Genomic DNA, 25,585 nt, shown 5'->3' with positions numbered 1-25,585 from the left:
GACTTTTGAGATAGTCGGGTTTTGCGAAACCCGACTTGACTCTAAAAAAGTCAAGGTCGCTCAACCCTAATTAACACCATTGCACAACAAGTTGGGCCTAATGGAGAGTTTTGTACAGACAATGGATAAAAATGCAAAAGCATTCGGGGAGCGTGGCCAGCAGCTGATGGAGCAGGACGTGCTCTCCCTGAGCTTCTCTAATAGCTGCAATAATCTGATTAATCTAACACTTTTGAAGACCAATCAATATCTTTAAAAGGCAACATCTATTTGTCCTCAAGTCCTAGCGACACTATTTTGTCATCTTGGGCACAATTTTATGCTCCAGGCACAGCGAAAAACTGAGGCCTACAAGCAGGCCTGAAACCTGTCTGAGGTGCTCCCCGCCCACCACGTGTTTGTGACATCCTTCACATCTCCCATTTCTCTGGATGGGAGACTACACCAAGTAAGGCTGTGGTGGTGCACCTCCCTGTATATATAAGGACCCGGTGTGCTTTATTGGACGGGCTCAGGCATCTGTAAGCATTGAGAAGGCCTGAGTCGGGCAAACTGGCTGCAAATCCTTCCTGCAGCAGCTGCCACGGCCTTGGCCCATCTAGCGCAGGGACCGTGCACCATAAAAGGATTATTCACATCATTCACCTGATCACTGGACTCCCCAGAGCTGCCTCTCAGCTACGGTGTCCACCTTCCCGCCACGCCTCCTGACGCCTGATCCCTCGCCGTGGCCGCCGACAGAGAGGAACTAGTACGCCTGGTGCAGATGGCAGGGAAGATCCGACCTCGGGCCCCACTCTCGAGTACCTGACACTCCTATAACTAGCGGCGAGTCACATACAGTGTTGTTATGACCTGGTGGTTAGGACAATAATGGACCTGGTGGTTAAGAGCACACGGAATGACCTGATAGTTACTAATGATACAAGACAAGCTCTGGGACGTGGGAACTCTGTTGACCGCAATCCCTAATCATATCACACACACTAGAAATAGCCATGGATTGCTCCTAACGCTCCCTATGCAACTCGTCACAGCCTAAGGAACTAGCTAGCCCTGAAGATAGAAAAATAAAGCCTACCTTGCCTCAGAGAAATTCCCCAAAGGAAAAGGCAGCCCCCCACATATGATGACTGTAAGTTAAGATGAAAATTACAAACTCAGAGATGAAATAGATTTAGCAAAGAGAGGCCCGACTTACTGAACAGACAGAGGATAGGAAAGGTAACTTTGCGGTCAGCACAAAAACCTACAAAAAGACCACGCAGAGGGCGCAAAAAGACCCTCCGCACCGACTCACGGTGCGGAGGCGCCCTGTTATGAACAGGTAATTCAGAACCACAATGGACATTGAAGTTCAGAGCACACAAAGTGACCTGACAATTACCAAAAACAAAGGACGAGCTCTGAGATGTGGGAACTCTGCTGACCGCAATCCCTAATCCTAACACACCACACTAGAGGTAGCCGTGGATTGCGCCTAACGCTCCCTATGCAACTCGGCACAGCCTGAGAAACTAACTAGCCCTGAAGATAGAAAAATAAGCCTACCTTGCCTCAGAGAAATTCCCCAAAGGAAAAGGCAGCCCCCCACATATAATGACTGTGAGTAAGATGAAAATACAAACACAGAGATGAAATAGATTAAGCAAAGTGAGGCCCGACTTACGGAATAGACCGAGGATAGGAAAGATAGCTTTGCGGTCAACACAAAAACCTACAAACAACCACGCAGAGGGGCAAAAAGACCCTCCGCACCGACTAACGGTACGGAGGTGCTCCCTCTGCGTCTCAGAGCTTCCAGCAAGCAAGAAAAACCAATATAGCAAGCTGGACAGAAAAAATAGCAAACAAAAATAACACAAGCAAAACTTAGCTTATGCAGGATAGACAGGCCACAGGAACGATCCAGGAGGAAGCAAGACCAATACTAGAACATTGACTGGAGGCCAGGATCAAAGCACCAGGTGGAGTTAAATAGAGCAGCACCTAAAGACTTAACCTCATCACCTGAGGAAGGAAACTCAGAAGCCGCAGTACCACACTCATCCACCAAAGGAAGCTCATAGACAGAACCAGCCGAAGTACCACTCTCGACCACAGGAAGGAGCTTGGCCACAGAATTCACAACAGTACCCCCCCCTTGAGGAGGGGTCACCGAACCCTCACCAGAGCCCCCAGGCCGATCAGGATGAGCCACATGAAAGGCACGAACCAGATCGGCAGCATGGACATCAGAGGCAAAGACCCAGGAATTATCTTCCTGACCATAACCTTTCCACTTAACCAGATACTGGAGTTTCCGTCTCGAAACACGAGAATCCAAAATCTTCTCCACCACATAATCCAACTCCCCTTCAACCAACTCCGGGGCAGGAGGATCAACGGATGGAACCACAGGCGACACGTATCTCCGCAACAACGACCTATGGAATACATTATGGATGGCAAAAGAAGCTGGAAGGGTCAAACGAAATGACACAGGATTGAGAACCTCAGAAATCTTATATGGACCAATGAAATGAGGCTTAAACTTAGGAGAGGAAACCTTCATAGGAACATAACGAGATGATAACCAAACCAAATCCCCAGCATGAAGTCGGGGACCCACACAGCGCCGGCGGTTAGCGAAACGTTGAGCCTTCTCCTGGGACAATGTCAAATTGTCCACCACATGAGTCCAAATCTGCTGCAACCTATCCACCACAGTATCTACACCAGGACAGTCCGAAGACTCAACCTGCCCTGAAGAGGAACGAGGATGGAAACCAGAATTGCAGAAAAACGGCGAAACCAAAGTAGCCGAGCTGGCCCGATTATTAAGGGCGAACTCAGCTAAAGGCAAAAAGGACACCCAATCATCCTGATCAGCAGAAACAAAGCATCTCAGATATGTTTCCAAAGTCTGATTAGTTCGTTCGGTTTGGCCATTTGTCTGAGGATGGAAAGCCGAGGAAAAAGACAAATCAATGCCCATCCTAGCACAAAAGGATCGCCAAAACCTCGAAACAAACTGGGAACCTCTGTCCGAAACGATGTTCTCCGGAATGCCATGTAAACGAACCACATGCTGGAAAAACAATGGCACCAAATCAGAGGAGGAAGGCAATTTAGACAAGGGTACCAAATGGACCATCTTAGAGAAGCGATCACAAACCACCCAAATGACCGACATCTTTTGAGAGACGGGGAGATCCAAAATAAAATCCATAGAAATATGCATCCAGGGCCTCTTCGAGACCGGCAAGGGCAAAAGCAACCCACTGGCACGAGAACAGCAGGGCTTAGCCCGAGCACAAGTCCCACAGGACTGCACAAAAGAACGCATATCCCGTGACAAAGACGGCCACCAAAAGGATCTAGCCACCAAATCTCTGGTACCAAAGATTCCAGGATGACCAGCCAACACCGAACAATGAACCTCAGAGATAACTCTACTAGTCCATTTATCAAGGACAAACAGTTTCTCTGCTGGGCAACGGTCAGGTCTATCAGCCTGAAATTTTTGCAGCACCCGCCGCAAATCAGGGGAAATGGCAGACAAAATTACCCCCTCTTTGAGAATACCCGCCGGCTCAGGAACACCCGGAGAGTTGGGCACAAAACTCCTTGACAGGGCATCAGCCTTCACATTCTTAGAGCCCGGAAGGTACGAAACCACAAAATCAAAACGGGAGAAAAATAGCGACCATCGAGCCTGTCTAGGATTCAACCGTTTGGCAGACTCGAGATAAGTTAAATTCTTGTGATCCGTCAAGACCACCACGCGATGCTTGGCTCCTTCAAGCCAATGACGCCACTCCTCGAATGCCCACTTCATGGCCAACAACTCTCGATTGCCAACATCATAATTGCGCTCAGCAGGCGAAAACTTTCTAGAAAAGAAGGCACATGGTTTCATCACCGAGCCATCAGAACTTCTTTGCGACAAAACAGCCCCTGCTCCAATCTCAGAAGCATCAACCTTGACCTGAAACGGGAGCGAAACATCAGGCTGGCACAACACAGGGCAGAACAGAAAAAGACCAAATTGAAATATTTAACAGATTTCTCTATCATGCTCACAACCCTAGTGGGGGAGCCTCCCAGGGAGAAACACAATTATAGATCGGACCCTCCACAGGACAGAAATAACCATGAAAAATTGGAGTTCATGTCCATAAATATTCAGCAATTTTTATGAGTTACCAACAATTACAACCACAATATTAACACATTATATTTGACTATACATATAAAACATAAGACAAAAATAAGAGGGATGATGGTAGCAAAAAGATGGAAAAACACTGCGTGGATATACCTAATGCCAAAAATACTTTCCCAAAGTCCATAGTGCAACTAGTAACTGGGCTTAGGATCGAAGCACTATAATGCTTCCATAATGAATCATATCAAGTACTGTATCAAGTGCGCTGAGCCATGCGCAAAGGCTCAGAGGACCTCTAGTCAGTGTATGTTTGTACATAAAAGTGCGCCCAAAAACCTTACCCAGATGCTGGCAGTTAGGATGCTCCACGCAGTGGCCCCCAACACGCGTTTTGCGTCAGCTTTGTCAGGGGGCGGTGCTGCTACATGTCCTAAGTGTGTTTTTTAAAGGCTGCTCTAATTAACGGCATTGAGTCCACATGATGCCATTTCCGGCGGAACTGACCGCGGCGCCATTTTGGAGGCCGCCCGGGATGTAATTCCCGGCCGGACGGGCGGTGACATGCGCCCGGCCTTGCTTAATGTAGACACATTTTTTCAGGTGCTAGGGTTATTGTATGATGAACCTAATTCAGTGGATCATGCTGAGAAGACCTTGTTAGCCCTGTGTCAGGGTCAAGAAGCGGCAGAATCATATTGCCAGAAATTTAGAAAATGGTCTGTGCTGACTAAATGGAATGAGGATGCCTTGGCGGCAATTTTCAGAAAGGGTCTTTCTGAATCTGTTAAAGATGTTATGGTGGGGTTCCCTATGCCTGCTGGTCTGAGTGATTCTATGTCTCTGGCCATTCAGATTGATCGGCGCTTGCGCGAGCGCTGAGTTGTGCACAGTGTGGCGTTGTCCTCTGAGCGGAGTCCTGAGCCTATGCAGTGTGATAGGATTGTGTCTAGAGCTGAATGACAAGGATTCAGACATCAGAATAGGTTGTGTTTTTACTGCGGCGATTCTGCTCATGTTATTTCTGATTGCCCTAAGCGTACCAAGAGAATCGCTAGTTCCGTTAACATCAGTACTGTACAACCTAAATTTTTATTGTCTGTGACCCTGATCTGCTCATTATCGTCTTTTTCTGTCATGGCATTTGTGGATTCAGGCGCCGCTTTAAACTTAATGGACTTAGAATTTGCCAGACGTTGTGGTTTTCCCTTGCAGCCTTTGCAGAGTCCTATTCCTTTGAGGGGCATTGATGCTACACCGTTGGCTAAAAATAAGCCTCAGTTTTGGACGCAGCTGACCATGTGCATGGCGCCAGCCCATCAGGAAGATTGTCGTTTTCCGGTGTTGCATAATTTGCATGATGCAATTGTGCTGGGTTTCCCATGGTTACAGACGCATAATCCGGTATTAGATTGGAAATCTATGTCTGTGACTAGTTGGGGTTGTCAGGGGGTTCATGGTGATGTTCCTTTGATGTCAATTGCCTCCTCCCCCTCTTCTGAAATTCCTAAATTTTTGTCTGATTTTCAGGATGTATTTGATGAACCCAAGTCCAGTTCCCTTCCACCGCACAGAGACTGTGATTGTGCTATTGACTTGATTCCAGGCTGTAAGTTCCCTAAAGGCCGACTTTTCAACCTGTCTGTGCCAGAACATGCCGCCATGCGGAGCTATGTTAAGGAGTCTTTGGAGAAGGGGCATATTCGGCCATCTTCTTCACCATTGGGAGCGGGCTTTTTTTTTGTTGCCAAGAAGGATGGCTCCTTGAGACCCTGTATTGATTATCACCTCTTGAATAAGATCTTCCGATTTCCCAGAGGATGTCGGTTATCTGGGTGATTTATGACCGGTTTTCTAAGATGGTTCATTTGGTACCTTTGCCTAAATTGCCTTCCTCTTCTGATTTGGTTCCGTTGTTCTTTCAGCATGTGGTTCGTTTGCATGGTATTCCGGAGAATATTGTGTCCGATAGAGGTTCCCAGTTTGTTTCTAGGTTTTGGCAACCCTTTTGTGCTAGGCTGGGCATCGATTTGTCTTTTTCTTCTGCATTTCATCCTCAGACAAATGGCCAAACCGAGCGAACTAATCAGACTTTGGAAACTTATTTGAGATGCTTTGTGTCTGCTGATCAGGATGATTGCTGTCATGATCCCAATGGCAGGGGATCACAAAAGGACAAGCACACAAAAAACAGAACAAGCTCTAGGGTGATGGAAACTGAGCTGACCGCGATCCTGAACCTAATTCACAACACTAGCAGTAGCCGGGGAACGTGCCTACGATGATTCTAGACGTCTCGCGCCAGCCGATGGACTAGCTTCCCCTATTAGAAGAAACAAAGACCTCTCTTGCCTCCAGAGAAACACCCCACAGAAATAGCAGCCCCCCACATGTAATGACGGTGAAATGAGAGGAAAGCACATACGTAGTAATGAAAACAGATTCAGCAAAATGAGGCCCGCTAAAACTAGATAGCAGAGGATACAAAAGTGAACTGCGCGGTCAGCAAAAAACCCTACAAAAAACCATCCTGAAATTACCTGAACTCATGTGCCAACTCATGGAACATGAGGAGTAATATCAGCCCACTAGAGCAACCAGCAACAAGGAATCACATAACTGCAATCTGGACTAAAACAAAAATAAAGCAAAACGTGGAACAGGAAAATAAAAAACTTAGCTTGTCCTGAAGATTACAGAAACCAGGGATTCAAAACCAGGGATTCAAGCTTCAGGAGGCTAATTTGCATATTCCAGGTGCCTTCTGGGAGAAGCGAAGTCTCCCTAAGCTAGAAGATCGTTGGGTACAGCCGGGACCAGCTGCTTCGAAAGCATCACCAAACCAGGGATTCAAGCTTCAGGAGGCTAATTTGCATATTCCAGGTGCCTTCTGGGAGAAGCGAAGTCTCCCTAAGCTAGAAGATCGTTGGGTACAGCCGGGACCAGCTGCTTCGAAAGCATCACCAAACCAGGGATTCAAGCTTCAGGAGGCTAATTTGCATATTCCAGGTGCCTTCTGGGAGAAGCAAAGTCTCCCTAAGCTAGAAGATCGTTGGGTACAGCCGGGACCAGCTGCTTCGAAAGCATCACCAAACCAGGGATTCAAGCTTCAGGAGGCTAATTTGCATATTCCAGGTGCCTTCTGGGAGAAGCGAAGTCTCCCTAAGCTAGAAGATCGTTGGGTACAGCCGGGACCAGCTGCTTCGAAAGCATCACCAAACCAGGGATTCAAGCTTCAGGAGGCTAATTTGCATATTCCAGGTGCCTTCTGGGAGAAGCAAAGTCTCCCTAAGCTAGAAGATCGTTGGGTACAGCCGGGACCAGCTGCTTCGAAAGCATCACCAAACCAGGGATTCAAGCTTCAGGAGGCTAATTTGCATATTCCAGGTGCCTTCTGGGAGAAGCGAAGTCTCCCTAAGCTAGAAGATCGTTGGGTACAGCCGGGACCAGCTGCTTCGAAAGCATCACCAAACCGCGCGCCTTACGGTGCGCGAATTTTTGCCTGTAGGACATTATTGCAAGAGAGCTTGGTTGAGTAGATTACACAAGAAGGAAAACACACAGCAAGTCAGCAGGATCTAGGAGCAACATGGCAGATGTGACAACCTACATGGTGAGCTGCAGCATGTGCTACATGTTCACAGATCGACCAGAAGAAGAATCCAATTTCACCTGTCAGAAGTGTAGACTAGTGGCCCTTTTAGAAGAAAAGGTGCGGGGTCTGGAAGAAAGAATAGCAACTTTGAAACTCATCAAAGAGAATGAAGACTTTCTAGACAGAACAGAAGCATCTCTACTGGTCACAGAAGGTGCAAAAAGTGTCAGAGAACCTCCAAAAGCAGATGAGTGGAAGCATGTGACCAAAAGAAGCAATAAGACCATGGAGAAATCACCAACCACACAACTGAAGAACCGATATCAAATCTTTGTAGAGGATGAAGATGGCACACCTAAGAATGAAGCAATACCAGCAAGCAAAAAAGAAAAGGGCACACAGCAACAAGTGACAGCAAAAAGTACAGCCAAGAAGCAACGAAGAGTGGTGGTGGTGGGAGACTCACTACTGAGAGGCACCGAAGCAGCCATCTGCAGACCGGACATAACTGCAAGAGAAGTATGCTGCCTTCCAGGTGCGATGATCAAGGATGTGACCGATAGGATACCAAAGCTCTTCAGCTCCAAGGACGTCCACCCATTTCTTCTGATACATGTTGGCACCAATGACACGGCAAGGAAGGACCTACCGACAATCTGCAAGGACTTTGAAGAGTTGGGGAAGAAAGTAAAGGAACTGGATGCACAGGTAGTTTTTTCTTCTATCCTTCCAGTAGACGGGCATGGCACCAGGAGATGGAACAGGATCCTTGATGCAAACAACTGGCTAAGACGATGGTGCAGACAACAAGGATTTGGATTCCTGGACCACGGTGTGAATTACTGGTAACATAGTAACATAGTAACATAGTTAGTAAGGCCGAAAAAAGACATTTGTCCATCCAGTTCAGCCTATATTCCATCATAATAAATACCCAGATCTACGTCCTTCTACAGAACCTAATAATTGTATGATACAATATTGTTCTGCTCCAGGAAGACATCCAGGCCTCTCTTGAACCCCTCGACTGAGTTCGCCATCACCACCTCCTCAGGCAAGCAATTCCAGATTCTCACTGCCCTAACAGTAAAGAATCCTCTTCTATGTTGGTGGAAAAACCTTCTCTCCTCCAGACGCAAAGAATGCCCCCTTGTGCCAGTCACCTTCCTTGGTATAAACAGATCCTCAGCGAGATATTTGTATTGTCCCCTTATATACTTATACATGGTTATTAGATCGCCCCTCAGTCGTCTTTTTTCTAGACTAAATAATCCTAATTTCGCTAATCTATCTGGGTATTGTAGTTCTCCCATCCCCTTTATTAATTTTGTTGCCCTCCTTTGTACTCTCTCTAGTTCCATTATATCCTTCCTGAGCACCGGTGCCCAAAACTGGACACAGTACTCCATGTGTGGTCTAACTAGGGATTTGTACAGAGGCAGTATAATGCTCTCATCATGTGTATCCAGACCTCTTTTAATGCACCCCATGATCCTGTTTGCCTTGGCAGCTGCTGCCTGGCACTGGCTGCTCCAGGTAAGTTTATCATTAACTAGGATCCCCAAGTCCTTCTCCCTGTCAGATTTACCCAGTGGTTTCCCGTTCAGTGTGTAATGGTGATATTGATTCCCTCTTCCCATGTGTATAACCTTACATTTATCATTGTTAAACCTCATCTGCCACCTTTCAGCCCAAGTTTCCAACTTATCCAGATCCATCTGTAGCAGAATACTATCTTCTCTTGTATTAACTGCTTTACATAGTTTTGTATCATCTGCAAATATCGATATTTTACTGTGTAAACCTTCTACCAGATCATTAATGAATATGTTGAAGAGAACAGGTCCCAATACTGACCCCTGCGGTACCCCACTGGTCACAGCGACCCAGTTAGAAACTATACCATTTATAACCACCCTCTGCTTTCTATCACTAAGCCAGTTACTAACCCATTTACACACATTTTCCCCCAGACCAAGCATTCTCATTTTGTGTACCAACCTCTTGTGCGGCACGGTATCAAACGCTTTGGAAAAATCGAGATATACCACGTCCAATGACTCACCGTGGTCCAGTCTATAGCTTACCTCTTCATAAAAACTGATTAGATTGGTTTGACAGGAGCGATTTCTCATAAACCCATGCTGATATGGAGTTAAACAGTTATTCTCATTGAGATAATCCAGAATAACATCCCTCAGAAACCCTTCAAATATTTTACCAACAATAGAGGTTAGACTTACTGGCCTATAATTTCCAGGTTCACTTTTAGAGCCCTTTTTGAATATTGGCACCACATTTGCTATGCGCCAGTCCTGCGGAACAGACCCTGTCGCTATAGAGTCACTAAAAATAAGAAATAATGGTTTATCTATTACATTACTTAGTTCTCTTAGTACTCGTGGGTGTATGCCATCCGGACCCGGAGATTTATCTATTTTAATCTTATTTAGCGGGTTTCGCACCTCTTCTTGGGTTAGATTGGTGACCCTTAATATAGGGTTTTCATTGTTTCTTGGGATTTCACCTAGCATTTCATTTTCCACCGTGAATACCGTGGAGAAGAAGGTGTTTAATATGTTAGCTTTTTCCTCGTCATCTACAACCATTCTTTCCTCACTATTTTTTAAGGGGCCTACATTTTCAGTTTTTATTCTTTTACTATTGATATAGTTGAAGAACAGTTTGGGATTAGTTTTACTCTCCTTAGCAATGTGCTTCTCTGTTTCCTTTTTGGCAGCTTTAATTAGTTTTTTAGATAAAGTATTTTTCTCCCTATAGTTTTTTAGAGCTTCAATGGTGCCATCCTGCTTTAGTAGTGCAAATGCTTTCTTTTTACTGTTAATTGCCTGTCTTACTTCTTTGTTTAGCCACATTGGGTGAATTACTGGTATGATGGACTCCTCGCCAGAGACGGACTACACCTCAACAAACCTGGGAAACACACATTCGCCAGAAGACTCGCTACACTCATCAGGAGGGCGTTAAACTAGAAGAAGAGGGGACGGGAAGAAAAACATTAGACTCGAACAAAGACGACCCAGGAAAACATACTCAGAAGGGAGGTAAGAACATTTCTAAAACAATCCACAGTGAGGAGATTGGAACAAAACAAAATCCTCTAAACTGCATGCTCGCAAACGCCAGAAGCCTGACAAACAAGATGGAAGAACTAGAAGCAGAAATATCTACAGGTAACTTTGACATAGTGGGAATAACCGAGACATGGTTAGATGAAAGCTATGACTGGGCAGTTAACTTACAGGGTTACAGTCTGTTTAGAAAGGATCGTAAAAATCGGAGAGGAGGAGGGGTTTGTCTCTATGTAAAGTCTTGTCTAAAGTCCACTTTAAGGGAGGATATTAGCGAAGGGAATGAGGATGTCGAGTCCATATGGGTTGAAATTCATGGAGGGAAAAATGGTAACAAAATTCTCATTGGGGTCTGTTACAAACCCCCAAATATAACAGAAAGCATGGAAAGTCTACTTCTAAAGCAGATAGATGAAGCTGCAACCCATAATGAGGTCCTGGTTATGGGGGACTTTAACTACCCGGATATTAACTGGGAAACAGAAACCTGTGAAACCCATAAAGGCAACAGGTTTCTGCTAATAACCAAGAAAAATTATCTTTCACAATTGGTGCAGAATCCAACCAGAGGAGCAGCACTTTTAGACCTAATACTATCTAATAGACCTGACAGAATAACAAATCTGCAGGTGGTTGGGCATTTAGGAAATAGCGACCACAATATTGTGCAGTTTCACCTGTCTTTCACTAGGGGGACTTGTCAGGGAGTCACAAAAACACTGAACTTTAGGAAGGCAAAGTTTGAACAGCTTAGAGATGCCCTTAATCTGGTAGACTGGGACAATATCCTCAGAAATGAGAATACAGATAATAAATTGGAAATGTTTAAGAACATCCTAAATAGGCAGTGTAAGCGGTTTATACCTTGTGGGAATAAAAGGACTAGAAATAGGAAAAACCCAATGTGGCTAAACAAAGAAGTAAGACAGGCAATTAACAGTAAAAAGAAAGCATTTGCACTACTAAAGCAGGATGGCACCATTGAAGCTCTAAAAAACTATAGGGAGAAAAATACTTTATCTAAAAAACTAATTAAAGCTGCCAAAAAGGAAACAGAGAAGCACATTGCTAAGGAGAGTAAAACTAATCCCAAACTGTTCTTCAACTATATCAATAGTAAAAGAATAAAAACTGAAAATGTAGGCCCCTTAAAAAATAGTGAGGAAAGAATGGTTGTAGATGACGAGGAAAAAGCTAACATATTAAACACCTTCTTCTCCACGGTATTCACGGTGGAAAATGAAATGCTAGGTGAAATCCCAAGAAACAATGAAAACCCTATATTAAGGGTCACCAATCTAACCCAAGAAGAGGTGCGAAACCGGCTAAATAAGATTAAAATAGATAAATCTCCGGGTCCGGATGGCATACACCCACGAGTACTAAGAGAACTAAGTAATGTAATAGATAAACCATTATTTCTTATTTTTAGTGACTCTATAGCGACAGGGTCTGTTCCGCAGGACTGGCGCATAGCAAATGTGGTGCCAATATTCAAAAAGGGCTCTAAAAGTGAACCTGGAAATTATAGGCCAGTAAGTCTAACCTCTATTGTTGGTAAAATATTTGAAGGGTTTCTGAGGGATGTTATTCTGGATTATCTCAATGAGAATAACTGTTTAACTCCATATCAGCATGGGTTTATGAGAAATCGCTCCTGTCAAACCAATCTAATCAGTTTTTATGAAGAGGTAAGCTATAGACTGGACCACGGTGAGTCATTGGACGTGGTATATCTCGATTTTTCCAAAGCGTTTGATACCGTGCCGCACAAGAGGTTGGTACACAAAATGAGAATGCTTGGTCTGGGGAAAATGTGTGTAAATGGGTTAGTAACTGGCTTAGTGATAGAAAGCAGAGGGTGGTTATAAATGGTATAGTCTCTAACTGGGTCGCTGTGACCAGTGGGGTACCGCAGGGGTCAGTATTGGGACCTGTTCTCTTCAACATATTCATTAATGATCTGGTAGAAGGTTTACACAGTAAAATATCGATATTTGCAGATAATACAAAACTATGTAAAGCAGTTAATACAAGAGAAGATAGTATTCTGCTACAGATGGATCTGGATAAGTTGGAAACTTGGGCTGAAAGGTGGCAGATGAGGTTTAACAATGATAAATGTAAGGTTATACACATGGGAAGAGGGAATCAATATCACCATTACACACTGAACGGGAAACCACTGGGTAAATCTGACAGGGAGAAGGACTTGGGGATCCTAGTTAATGATAAACTTACCTGGAACAGCCAGTGCCAGGCAGCAGCTGCCAAGGCAAACAGGATCATGGGGTGCATTAAAAGAGGTCTGGATACACTTGATGAGAGCATTATACTGCCTCTGTACAAATCCCTAGTTAGACCGCACATGGAGTACTGTGTCCAGTTTTGGGCACCGGTGCTCAGGAAGGATATAATGGAACTAGAGAGAGTACAAAGGAGGGCAACAAAATTAATAAAGGGGATGGGAGAACTACAATACCCAGATAGATTAGCGAAATTAGGATTATTTAGTCTAGAAAAAAGACGACTGAGGGGCGATCTAATAACCATGTATAAGTATATAAGGGGACAATACAAATATCTCGCTGAGGATCTGTTTATACCAAGGAAGGTGACGGGCACAAGGGGGCATTCTTTGCGTCTGGAGGAGAGAAGGTTTTTCCACCAACATAGAAGAGGATTCTTTACTGTTAGGGCAGTGAGAATCTGGAATTGCTTGCCTGAGGAGGTGGTGATGGCGAACTCAGTCGAGGGGTTCAAGAGAGGCCTGGATGTCTTCCTGGAGCAGAACAATATTGTATCATACAATTATTAGGTTCTGTAGAAGGACGTAGATCTGGGTATTTATTATGATGGAATATAGGCTGAACTGGATGGACAAATGTCTTTTTTCGGCCTTACTAACTATGTTACTATGTTACAGAAGCGGAAAGCAGAGGTAACAAGACACACTGATTACATTGATCGCCGGCGAGGAAATGACAAGAAAGCCAGGTTAAATAGGAAACTCCCATATCCTGATAGAACAGGTGGACACCAGAGACCGCAGAGAACACAAGTCACCCAGTACCATCTGTAACCACCAGAGGGAGCCCAAAAACAGAATCCACAACAGAACCCCCCCCTTGAGGAGGGGTCAACGAACCCTCACGAGAACCACCAGGGCGACCAGGATGAGCCCCATGAAATGCACGGATCAAATCAGCAGCATGAACATCAGAGGCAACCACCCAAGAATTATCCTCCTGACCATAACCCTTCCACTTGACCAAATACTGAAGTTTCCGTCTGGAAACACGAGAATCCAAGATCTTCTCCACAACATACTCCAATTCTCCCTCCACCAGCACCGGAGCAGGAGGCTCAAGCGAAGGAACAACAGGTACCTCATACTTCCGCAACATTGACCGATGGAACACATTATGAATAGCAAACGATGCCGGGAGATCCAAACAAAACGACACAGGGTTAAGAATTTCCAAGATCCTATAGGGACCGATAAACCGAGGCTTGAACTTAGGAGAAGAGACCTTCATAGGAACAAAACGAGAAGACAACCACACCAAGTCCCCAACACGAAGTCGAGGATCCACGCGGCGACGGCGATTAGCAAACTGCTGAGCCCTCTCCTGGGACAACTTCAAATTGTCCACCACATGACTCCAAATCTGATGCAACCTATCCACCACCATGTCCACTCCAGGACAATCAGAAGGCTCCACCTGACCAGAGGAAAAACGAGGATGAAACCCCGAATTACAAAAGAAAGGAGAAACCAAGGTAGCAGAACTAGCCCGATTATTAAGGGCAAATTCGGCAAGCGGCAAAAAGGTAACCCAGTCATCTTGATCAGCAGAAACAAAACACCTTAAATAAGTTTCCAAGGTCTGATTAGTTCGTTCCGTCTGGCCATTCGTCTGAGGATGGAATGCAGATGAAAAGGACAAATCAATGCCCATCTTAGCACAGAACGTCCGCCAAAATCTAGACACAAACTGAGATCCCCTGTCAGAAACAATGTTCTCCGGAATCCCATGCAAACGAACCACGTTCTGAAAAAACAGAGGAGGAAGGTAACTTAGGCAAGGGGACCAGATGAACCATCTTAGAAAAGCGGTCACACACAACCCAGATGACGGACATTTTTTGAGAGACAGGGAGATCCGAAATAAAGTCCATGGAAATGTGCGTCCAAGGCCTCTTCGGGATAGGCAAAGGTGACAACAATCCACTGGCCCGAGAACAGCAAGGCTTAGCCCGAGCGCAAACTTCACAAGACTGCACAAAAGAACGCACATCCCTCGACAAGGAAGGCCACCAAAAAGACCTGGCCACCAAGTCTCTAGTACCAAATATTCCAGGATGACCTGCCAACGCAGAAGAATGGACCTCGGAGATGACTCTACTGGTCCAATTATCTGGAACAAACAGTCTTTCAGGCGGACAACGATCAGGTTTATCCGCCTGAAACTCCTGCAAAGCACGTCGCAAGTCTGGGAAGACAGCCGACAAAATCACCCCATCCCTAAGGATACCAGTGGGCTCAGAATTTCCAGGGGAATCAGGTACAAAACTCCTAGAAAGAGCATCCGCCTTCACATTCTTTGAACCTGGCAGGTATGAAACCACAAAATCGAAACGGGAGAAAAACAGTGACCAACAAGCCTGTCTAGGATTCAGACGCTTGGCAGACTCAAGGTAAATCAGATTTTTGTGATCAGTCAAGACCACCACACGATGTCTAGCACCCTCAAGCCAATGACGCCACTCCTCAAATGCCCACTTCATGGCCAAAAGCTCCCGATTACCAACATCATAATTCCGCTCAGTGGGCGAAAACTTTCTAGAAAAGAACACACATGGCTTCATCACCGAGCAATCGGAGCTTCTCTGTGACAAAACCGCCCCCGCTCCAATCTCAGAAGCATCAACCTCAACCTGAAAAGGAAGCGAAACATCTGGCTGACGCAACACAGGAGCAGAAGAAAACCGGCGCTTAAGTTCCTGAAAGGCCTCCACAGCCGCAAGAGACCAATCAGCAACATCAGCACCCTTCTTAGTCAGATCCGTCAAAGGCTTAACAACACTAGAAAAATTAGTTATGAAACGACGATAAAAATTAGCAAAGCCCAAGAACTTCTGTAGACTCTTAAGAGATGTAGGCTGCGTCCAGTCACAAATAGCTTGAACCTTGACGGGATCCATCTCAATAGTAGAAGGGGAAAAAATATACCCCAAAAAAGAAATCTTCTGGACTCCAAAGAGACACTTTGAACCTTTTACAAACAAAGAATTGGCCCGCAGGACCTGAAACACCTTCCTGACCTGCTGAACATGGGACTCCCAGTCATCAGAAAAAACCAAAACATCATCCAAATACACAATCATAAATTTATCCAGATATTCACGGAAAATATCGTGCATAAAGGACTGAAAGACAGAAGGAGCATTAGAAAGTCCAAAAGGCATCACCAAATACTCAAAATGGCCCTCAGGCGTATTAAATGCGGTTTTCCACTCATCATCCTGCTTAATCCGCACAAGATTATACGCACCCCGAAGATCAATCTTAGTGAACCATTTAGCCCCCTTAATGCGAGCGAACAAATCAGTCAACAATGGCAAAGGATACTGATATTTGACCGTAATCTTATTCAAAAGACGGTAATCTATACAAGGCCTCAAGGAACCATCTTTTTTGGCCACGAAAAAAAAACCTGCTCCCAAAGGAGATGAAGATGGACGGATATGTCCCTTTTCCAAGAACTCCTTAACATAATCCCGCATATCAGTATGCTCTGGCACTGACAGATTGAACAAACGACCTTTAGGAAATTTACTGCCAGGAATCAAATCTATAGCACAATCGCAATCCCTGTGAGGAGGAAGCGAATTGAGCTTAGGCTCCTCAAAAACATCCCGATAATCAGACAAAAATACAGGAACCTCAGTAGGAGTAGATGAAGCGATAGAAATCGGAGGTGCATCATCATGAACCCCCTGACATCCCCAGCTTAACACAGACATCGCCTTCCAGTCCAAGACTGGGTTATGAGTTTGTAACCATGGCAGACCAAGCACTAAGACATCATGTAAATTATACAGTACCAGGAAGCGAATCACCTCCTGATGAACGGGAGTCATACGCATGGTCACGTGTGTCCAGTACTGAGGTTTATTCATAGCCAAAGGTGTAGAGTCAATTCCTTTCAAAGGAATAGGGACTTCCAGAGGCTCCAGACTAAACCCACAGCGGTTGGCAAATGACCAATCCATAAGACTCAGGGCAGCGCCTGAATCCACATAGGCATCGACGGAAATGGCGGATAATGAACAAATCAGAGTCACAGACAGAATGAACTTAGACTGTAAAGTACTAATGGCAACAGACTTATCAACCTTTTTTGTGCGTTTAGAGCATGCTGATATAACATGAGCTGAATCACCACAATAAAAACACAACCCATTTTTCCGCCTATAGTTTTGCCGTTCACTTCTGGACTGAATTCTATCACATTGCATTGTCTCAGGTGCCTGTTCAGAAGACACCGCCAAATGGTGCACAGGTTTGCGCTCCCGTAAACGCCGATCAATCTGAATAGCCATAGTCATAGACTCATTCAGACCTGTAGGCGCCGGGAACCGCACCATAACATCTTTAATGGCCTCAGAAAGGCCATCTCTGAATTTTGCAGCCAGAGCGCACTCATTCCACTGAGTAAGCACCGACCATTTCCGAAATTTCTGACAATATATTTCTGCTTCATCTTGCCCCTGAGAGAGAGCCAATAAAGCTTTTTCAGCCAGAATCTCTAGGTTAGGTTCCTCATAGAGCAAACCCAATGCCAGAAAAAATGCATCCACATTGAGCAACGCAGGATCCCCTGGTGCCAATGCAAATGCCCAATTCTGAGGGTCACCCCGCAGGAAAGATATTACAATTTTGACTTGCTGAGCAGGGTCTCCAGAGGAGCGAGATTTCAAAAAAAGAAACAACTTGCAATTGTTCCTAAAATTCAGAAAATTAGATCTATCTCCAGAAAAAAACTCTGGGATAGGAATTCTAGGTTCAGACATAGGAGCATGTACAACAAAATCTTGTATATTTTGAACCTTAGCAGCAAGATTATTCAGGCTGGAAGCCAAACTCTGGACGTCCATGATAAACAGCTGAGATCAGAGCCATTCAAGGATTAAGAGGAGGTAAGACGCAGCCAGGCTGCAATTAAGGCTAGGCAGCAAACTCTGAGGGAAGGAAAAAAAAAAAAAAAAAAAACTTCCTCAGACTACTTTTCCTCCTACTTCAGCCAATATGATTACCACTTTAGGGCCGGCGATACTGTCATGATCCCAATGGCAGGGGATCACAAAAGGACAAGCACACAAAAAACAGAACAAGCTCTAGGGTGATGGAAACTGAGCTGACCGCGATCCTGAACCTAATTCACAACACTAGCAGTAGCCGGGGAACGTGCCTACGATGATTCTAGACATCTCGCGCCAGCCGAAGGACTAGCTTCCCCTATTAGAAGAAACAAAGACCTCTCTTGCCTCCAGAGAAACACCCCACAGAAATAGCAGCCCCCCACATGTAATGACGGTGAAATGAGAGGAAAGCACATACGTAGTAATGAAAACAGATTCAGCAAAATGAGGCCCGCTAAAACTAGATAGCAGAGGATACAAAAGTGAACTGCGCGGTCAGCGAAAAACCCTACAAAAAACCATCCTGAAATTACCTGAACTCATGTGCCAACTCATGGAACATGAGGAGTAATATCAGCCCACTAGAGCAACCAGCAACAAGGAATCACATAACTGCAAGCTGGACTAAAACAAAAATAAAGCAAAACGTGGAACAGGAAAATAAAAAACTTAGCTTGTCCTGAAGATTACAGAAGCGGAAAGCAGAGGTAACAAGACACACTGATTACATTGATCGCCAGCGAGGAAATGACAAGAAAGCCAGGTTAAATAGGAAACTCCCATATCCTGATAGAACAGGTGGACACCAGAGACCGCAGAGAACACAAGTCACCCAGTACCATCTGTAACCACCAGAGGGAGCCCAAAAACAGAATCCACAACAGATTGGGTGGCTTTCTTGCCATTGGCTGAGTTTGCCCTTAATAACCGGGCTAGTTCTGCTACCTTGGTTTCACCCTTCTTTTGTAATTCTGGTTTTCACCCTCGTTTTTCTTCAGGACAGGTTGAGCCTTCTGATTGTCCTGGGGTGAACTCTGTGGTTGACAGGTTGCAGCAAATTCGGGCTCATGTTGTGGACAATTTGGTGTTGTCTCAGGAGAAGGCTCAGCATTTTGCTAACCATCGCCGGTGTGTTGGTTCCCGGCTTCGGGTTGGGGATTTGGTCTGGTTGTCTTCCCGTCATGTTCCTATGAAGATTTCTTCCCCTATGTTTAAGCCTCGGTTTATTGGTCCTTATAGGATTTCTGAGATTATCAATCCAGTGTCTTTTCGTTTGGCTCTCCCAGCCTCTTTCTCCATCCATAATGTTTTTCATAGATCTTTGTTGCGGAAATATGTGGTGCCCGTGGTTCCCTCTGCTGATCCTCCTGCCCCGGTGTTGTTTGATGGGGAGTTGGAGTATGTGGTTGAGAAGATTTTGGATTCTCGTTTTTCGAGGCGGTGTTATGGTCCTGGTGGTTAGGAGCACAAGGAAAGACCTGATGGTTAAACTACACAGGACAAGCTCTGGGAAGTGGGAACTCTGCTGACCGCAATCCCTAATCCTATCACACACACTAGAAATAGCCGTGGAGCGTACCTAACAGGCCTAGACGCCTCGGCACAGCCTAAGAGCTAGCTACCCCTAGAGATAGAAAGTAAAGCCTACCTTGCCTCAGAGAAATACCCCAAAGGAAAAGGCAGCCCCCCACAAATAATGACTGTGAGTTAAGATGAAATACACAAACACAGGAATGAAAGAGGTTTCAGCAAAGGGAGGCCAGACTACCTAAACAGATAGAGGATAGAAAAGGTAACTTTGCGGTCAGCACAAAAACTACAAAAGACCACGCAGAGTGTGCAAAAAGACCCCCGCACCGACTCAAGGTGCAGAGGTGCCACTCTGCCTCCCAGAGCTTCAACCTAGCCAGACAGAATCATATTAGCAAGTTGGACAAGAAAACAAGAATAACAAAATAAACCAGCAGGGACTTAGCTTCTGCTGGAGTAGACAGGTCACCAGAAAGATCCAAGAGCGAACTAAACCGGTACTGGAACATTGACAGGTGGCTTGGAGTAACAATCCGGGTGGAGTTAAATAGAGCAGCCAGCCAAAGGATAAACCAGGTCACCTGTGGAAGGAATCTCAGAACCAGCCGCTCCACTCACAGCCACCAGAGGGAGTCCATGGACAGAACTCGCCGAAGTACCATTCATGACCACAGGAGGGAGTTCCAAAACAGAATTCACAACAGTACCCCCCCTTGAGGAGGGGTCACCGAACCCTCACCAGAACCCCCAGGCCGATCAGGACGAGCCAAATGAAAGGCACGAACCAGATCAGCAGCATGAACATCAGAGGCAACAACCCAGGAATTATCTTCCTGACCATAACCCTTCCACTTGACCAGGTACTGGAGTTTCCGTCTCGAAACACAAGAATCCAAAATCTTCTCCACCACATACTCCAACTCCCCCTCGACCAACACCGGGGCAGGCGGGTCAACAGAGGGAACCATAGGCGCCACGTATCTCCGCAACAACGACCTATGGAACACATTATGGAAGGCAAAAGAAGCTGGAAGGGCCAAACGAAATGACACAGGATTAAGAACTTCAGAAAACTTATAAGGACCAATGAAACGAGGCTTAAACTTAGGAGAGGAAACCTTCATAGAAACATAACGAGACGACAACCAAACCAAATCCCCAACACGAAGTCGGGGACCAACACAATGACGGCAGTTAGCGAAACGTTGAGCCTTCTCCTGGGACAATGTCAAATTGTCCACTACGTGAGTCCAAATTTGCTGCAACCTGTCCACCACAGAATCCACACCAGGACAGTCCGAAGGCTCAACCTGCCCTGAAGAAAAACAAGGATGGAAACCAGAATTACAGAAAAAAGGCGAAACCAAAGTAGCCGAGCTGGCCCGATTATTAAGGGCGAACTCAGCCAAAGGAAAGAAAGACACCCAATCATCCTGATCAGCAGAATCAAAGCATCTCAGATATGTTTCCAAAGTCTGATTGGTTTGTTCGGTTTGGCCATTTGTCTGAGGATGGAAAGCCGAAGAAAAAGACAAATCAATGCCCTTCTTAGCACAAAAGGACCGCCAAAACCTCGAAACAAACTGGGAACCTCTGTCCGAGACGATGTTCTCCGGAATGCCATGCAAACGAACCACATGCTGGAAAAATAATGGCACCAAATCAGAGGAGGAAGGTAATTTAGACAAGGGTACCAAATGGACCATCATAGAGAAGCGATCACAAACCACCCAGATGACCGACATCCTTTGCGAGATAGGGAGGTCTGAAATAAAAGCCATGGAAATATGCGTCCAGGGCCTCTTCGGGACTGGCAAGGGCAAAAGCAATCCACTGGCACGAGAAGAGCAGGGCTTAGCCCGAGCACAAGTCCCACAGGACTGTACAAAAGAACGCACATCCCGCGACAAGGAAGGCCACCAAAAGGATCTAGCCACCAAATCTCTGGTACCAAAGATTCTGGGATGACCAGTTAACACCGAACAATGAACCTCAGAGATAACTCTACTAGTCCATCTATCAGGCACAAACAGCTTCTCCGCTGGACAACGGTCAGGTCTATCAGCCTGAAACTTCTGCAGCACCCGCCGCAAATCAGGGGAGATGGCAGACAAAATTACCCCCTCCTTGAGAATACCATCCGGCTCAGGAACATCCAGAGAGTCAGGCACAAAACTCCTTGAAAGGGCATCAGCCTTCACATTCTTAGAGCCCGGAAGGTACGAAACCACAAAATCGAAACGGTAGAAAAACAGCGACCATCGAGCCTGTCTAGGATTCAACCGTTTGGCAGACTCGAGACAAGTCAAATTCTTGTCAGACGAAGCCACAGGCGTGGTGAAACGCGCGTCGAGGTGACCCAGTGCGGGGTGGACTATCGGGCTAACATGGCTACAGGTATTTCGTGCTTCTCTTTGCTCTAGGGCTCTTCATGGTACTTTTAGTAGGTATACTGGCTTAGGGATCTGGTGCTTTATTGGGAGTAGACTAGATCTTCATGCCCAGCACTAATAGTTGTACTTCTATCTATGGACATGCTTTTTCCATGCTATTGGCCTATGGGCATGGTGCTATATTTTGGGGCTACATTATTAGTATAGTCACGCTCTCAGTATCATCCCCTGCCACTTACCATTATAGATATTGAGACTAGAGCTTTATGAGATAGATATATGTATTATATCCTGTGTGAATCTTTAGGCCCATGTGGTGCCCGTGTGTCTCATTCCCGCTAGAAGAAAAACGACGCTTCAATTCCTGAATAGCCTCAACGGCCGCAGAAGACCAATTGACCACATCAGCACCTTTCTTGGTCAAATCAGTCAACGGTTTAACAACACTAGAAAAATTAGCGATGAAGCGATGGTAAAAATTAGCAAAACCCAGGAACTTCTGCAGACTCTTCACAGATGTAGGCTGAGTCCAATCATAAATGGCCTGAACTTTAGCAGGGTCCATCTCGATAGTAGAAGGGGAAAAAATGAAACCCAAAAATGAAACCTTCTGAACTCCAAAGAGACATTTAGACCCCTTCACAAACAAGGAATTAGCACGAAGGACCTGGAACACCATTCTGACCTGCTTCACATGAGACTCCCAATCATCCGAAAAGACCAAAATATCATCCAAATATACAATCATGAATCTATCCAGATACTCTCGGAAGATGTCATGCATAAAGGACTGAAACACAGATGGAGCATTAGAAAGCCCGAATAGCATCACCAAGTAGTCAAAATGGCCCTCGAGCGTATTTAATGCTGTTTTCCATTCATCGCCCCGTTGAATACGCACAAGATTATAAGCCCCTCGAAGATCTATCTTGGTGAACCAACTAGCCCCCTTAATCCGAGCAAACAAATCAGACAGTAGCGGCAAAGGGTACTGAAATTTGACCGTGATCTTATTAAGAAGGCGGTAATCGATACAAGGTCTCAAAGAACCATCCTTCTTGGCCACAAAAAAGAAGCCTGCTCCCAATGGTGACGACGACGGGCGAATATGCCCTTTCTCCAAGGACTCCTTTATATAACTCCGCATAGCGGCGTGTTCTGGCACAGATAAATTGAACAGTCGGCCCTTAGGAAACTTACTACCAGGAATCAAATTAATAGCACAATCACAATCCCTATGAGGAGGTAGGGCACCGGACTTGGGCTCATCAAATACATCCCGGTAATCCGACAAAAACTCAGGAACTTCAGAAGGAGTGGAAGACGAAATTGACAGCAATGGAACATCACCATGTACCCCTTGACAATCCCAGCTGGACACAGACATAGATTTCCAATCCAATACTGGATTATGGACTTGTAGCCATGTAACCCCAAAACGACCACATCATGCAGATTATGTAACACCAAAAAGCGAATATCCTCCTGATGTGCAGGAGCCATGCACATGGTCAATTGAGTCCAGTACTGAGGCTTATTCTTGGCCAAAGGCGTAGCATCAATTCCTCTCAATGGAATAGGACACTGCAAGGGCTCCAAGAAAAAACCACAGCGCCTGGCAAACTCCAAGTCCATCACATTCAGGGCAGCGCCCGAATCCACAAACGCCATAACAGAATAGGACGACAAAGAGCAAATCAGAGTAATGGACAAAAGAAATTTAGGCTGTACCGTACCAATGGTGGCAGACCTAGCGAACCGCTTAGTGCGCTTAGGACAATCAGAGATAGCATGAGTGGAGTCACCACAGTAAAAACACAGCCCATTCTGACGTCTGTGTTCTTGCCGTTCAGCTTTGGTCAAAGTCCTATCACACTGCATAGGCTCAGACCTATGCTCAGAGAATACCGCCAAATGGTGCACAGCTTTGCGCTCACGCAAGTGCCGATCGATCTGAATGGCCAAGGACATAGACTAATACAGACCAGCAGGCGTGGGAAATCCCACCATAGCATCCTTAAGGGCTTCAGAAAGACTTTTTCTGAAAATTGCCGCCAGGGCACACTCATTCCACTGAGTAAGCACAGACCACTTTCTAAACTTCTGACAATATACCTCCGCTTCATCCTGACCCTGACACAAAGCCAGCAAGATTTTCTCTGCCTGATCCACTAATTTTGGTTCATCATAAAGCAATCCAAGCGCCAGAAAAAACGCATCTACATCACGCAATGCAGGATCTCCTGGCGCAAGTGAAAATGCCCAGTCTTGAGGATCACCAAGTAACAAAGAAATAATGATTTTTACTTGTTGAACTGGGTCACCAGAGGAGCGAGGTTTCAAAGCAAGAAACAATTTACAATTATTTTTGAAATTCAGAAACTTAGATCTATCCCCATAAAACAAATCAGGAATTGGAATTCTAGGCTCTAACATTGGATTCCGAACTACAAAATCTTGAATGCTTTGTACCCTTGTAGTGAGATGATCCACACAAGAGGACAGACCTTGAATGTCCATATCTACACCTGTGTCCTGAACCACCCAAAGGTAAAGGAAAAAATAAAGACAAAACACACTGCAGAGAAAAAAAAATGGTCTCAGAACTTCTTTTATCCCTCTATTGAGATGCATTAACACTTTGGGCCACCTGTACTGTTATGGACCTGGTGGTTAGGAGCACAAGGAAAGACCTGATCGTTAAACTACACAGGACAAGCTCTGGGAAGTGGGAACTCTGCTGACCGCAATCCCTAATCCTATCACACACACTAGAAATAGCCGTGGAGCGTACCTAACAAGCCTAGACGCCTCGGCACAGCCTAAGAGCTAGCTACCCCTAGAGATAGAAAGTAAAGCCTACCTTGCCTCAGAGAAATACCCCAAAGGAAAAGGCAGCCCCCCACAAATAATGACTGTGAGTTAAGATGAAATACACAAACACAGGAATGAAAGAGGTTTCAGCAAAGGGAGGCCAGACTACCTAAACAGACAGAGGATAGAAAAGGTAACTTTGCGGTCAGCACAAAAACTACAAAAGACCACGCAGAGTGTGCAAAAAGACCCCCGCACCGACTCACGGTGCGGAGGTGCCACTCTGCCTCCCAGAGCTTCCAGCTAGCCAGACAGAATCATATTAGCAAGCTGGACAAGAACACAAGAATAACAAAATAAACCAGCAGGGACTTAGCTTCTGCTGGAGTAGACAGGTCACCAGAAAGATCCAAGAGCGAACTGAACCGGTACTGGAACATTGACAGGTGGCATGGAGTAACGATCCGGGTGGAGTTAAATAGAGCAGCCAGCCAAAGGATAAACCAGGTCACCTGTGGAAGGAATCTCAGAACTAGCCGCTCCACTCACAGCCACCAGAGGGAGTCCATGGACAGAACTCGCCGAAGTACCATTCATGACCACAGGAGGGAGTTCCAAAACAGAATTCACAACAGGCGGAATTTTCAGTATCTTGTCAAATGGAAGGGTTATGGCCAGGAGGATAATTCTTGGGTTTTTGCCTCCGATGTTCATGCTGACAATTTGGTTTGTGCCTTTCATTTGGCTCGTCCTGATCGGCCTGGGGGCTCTGGTGAGGGTTCGGTGACCCCTCCTCAAGGGGGGG

This window comes from Ranitomeya imitator, chromosome 4 (genome assembly GCF_032444005.1).
Source record: "Ranitomeya imitator isolate aRanImi1 chromosome 4, aRanImi1.pri, whole genome shotgun sequence".
NCBI classification, from domain to species: Eukaryota; Metazoa; Chordata; class Amphibia; order Anura; family Dendrobatidae; genus Ranitomeya; species Ranitomeya imitator.
Note: the sequence above shows the minus strand (reverse complement) of the source record.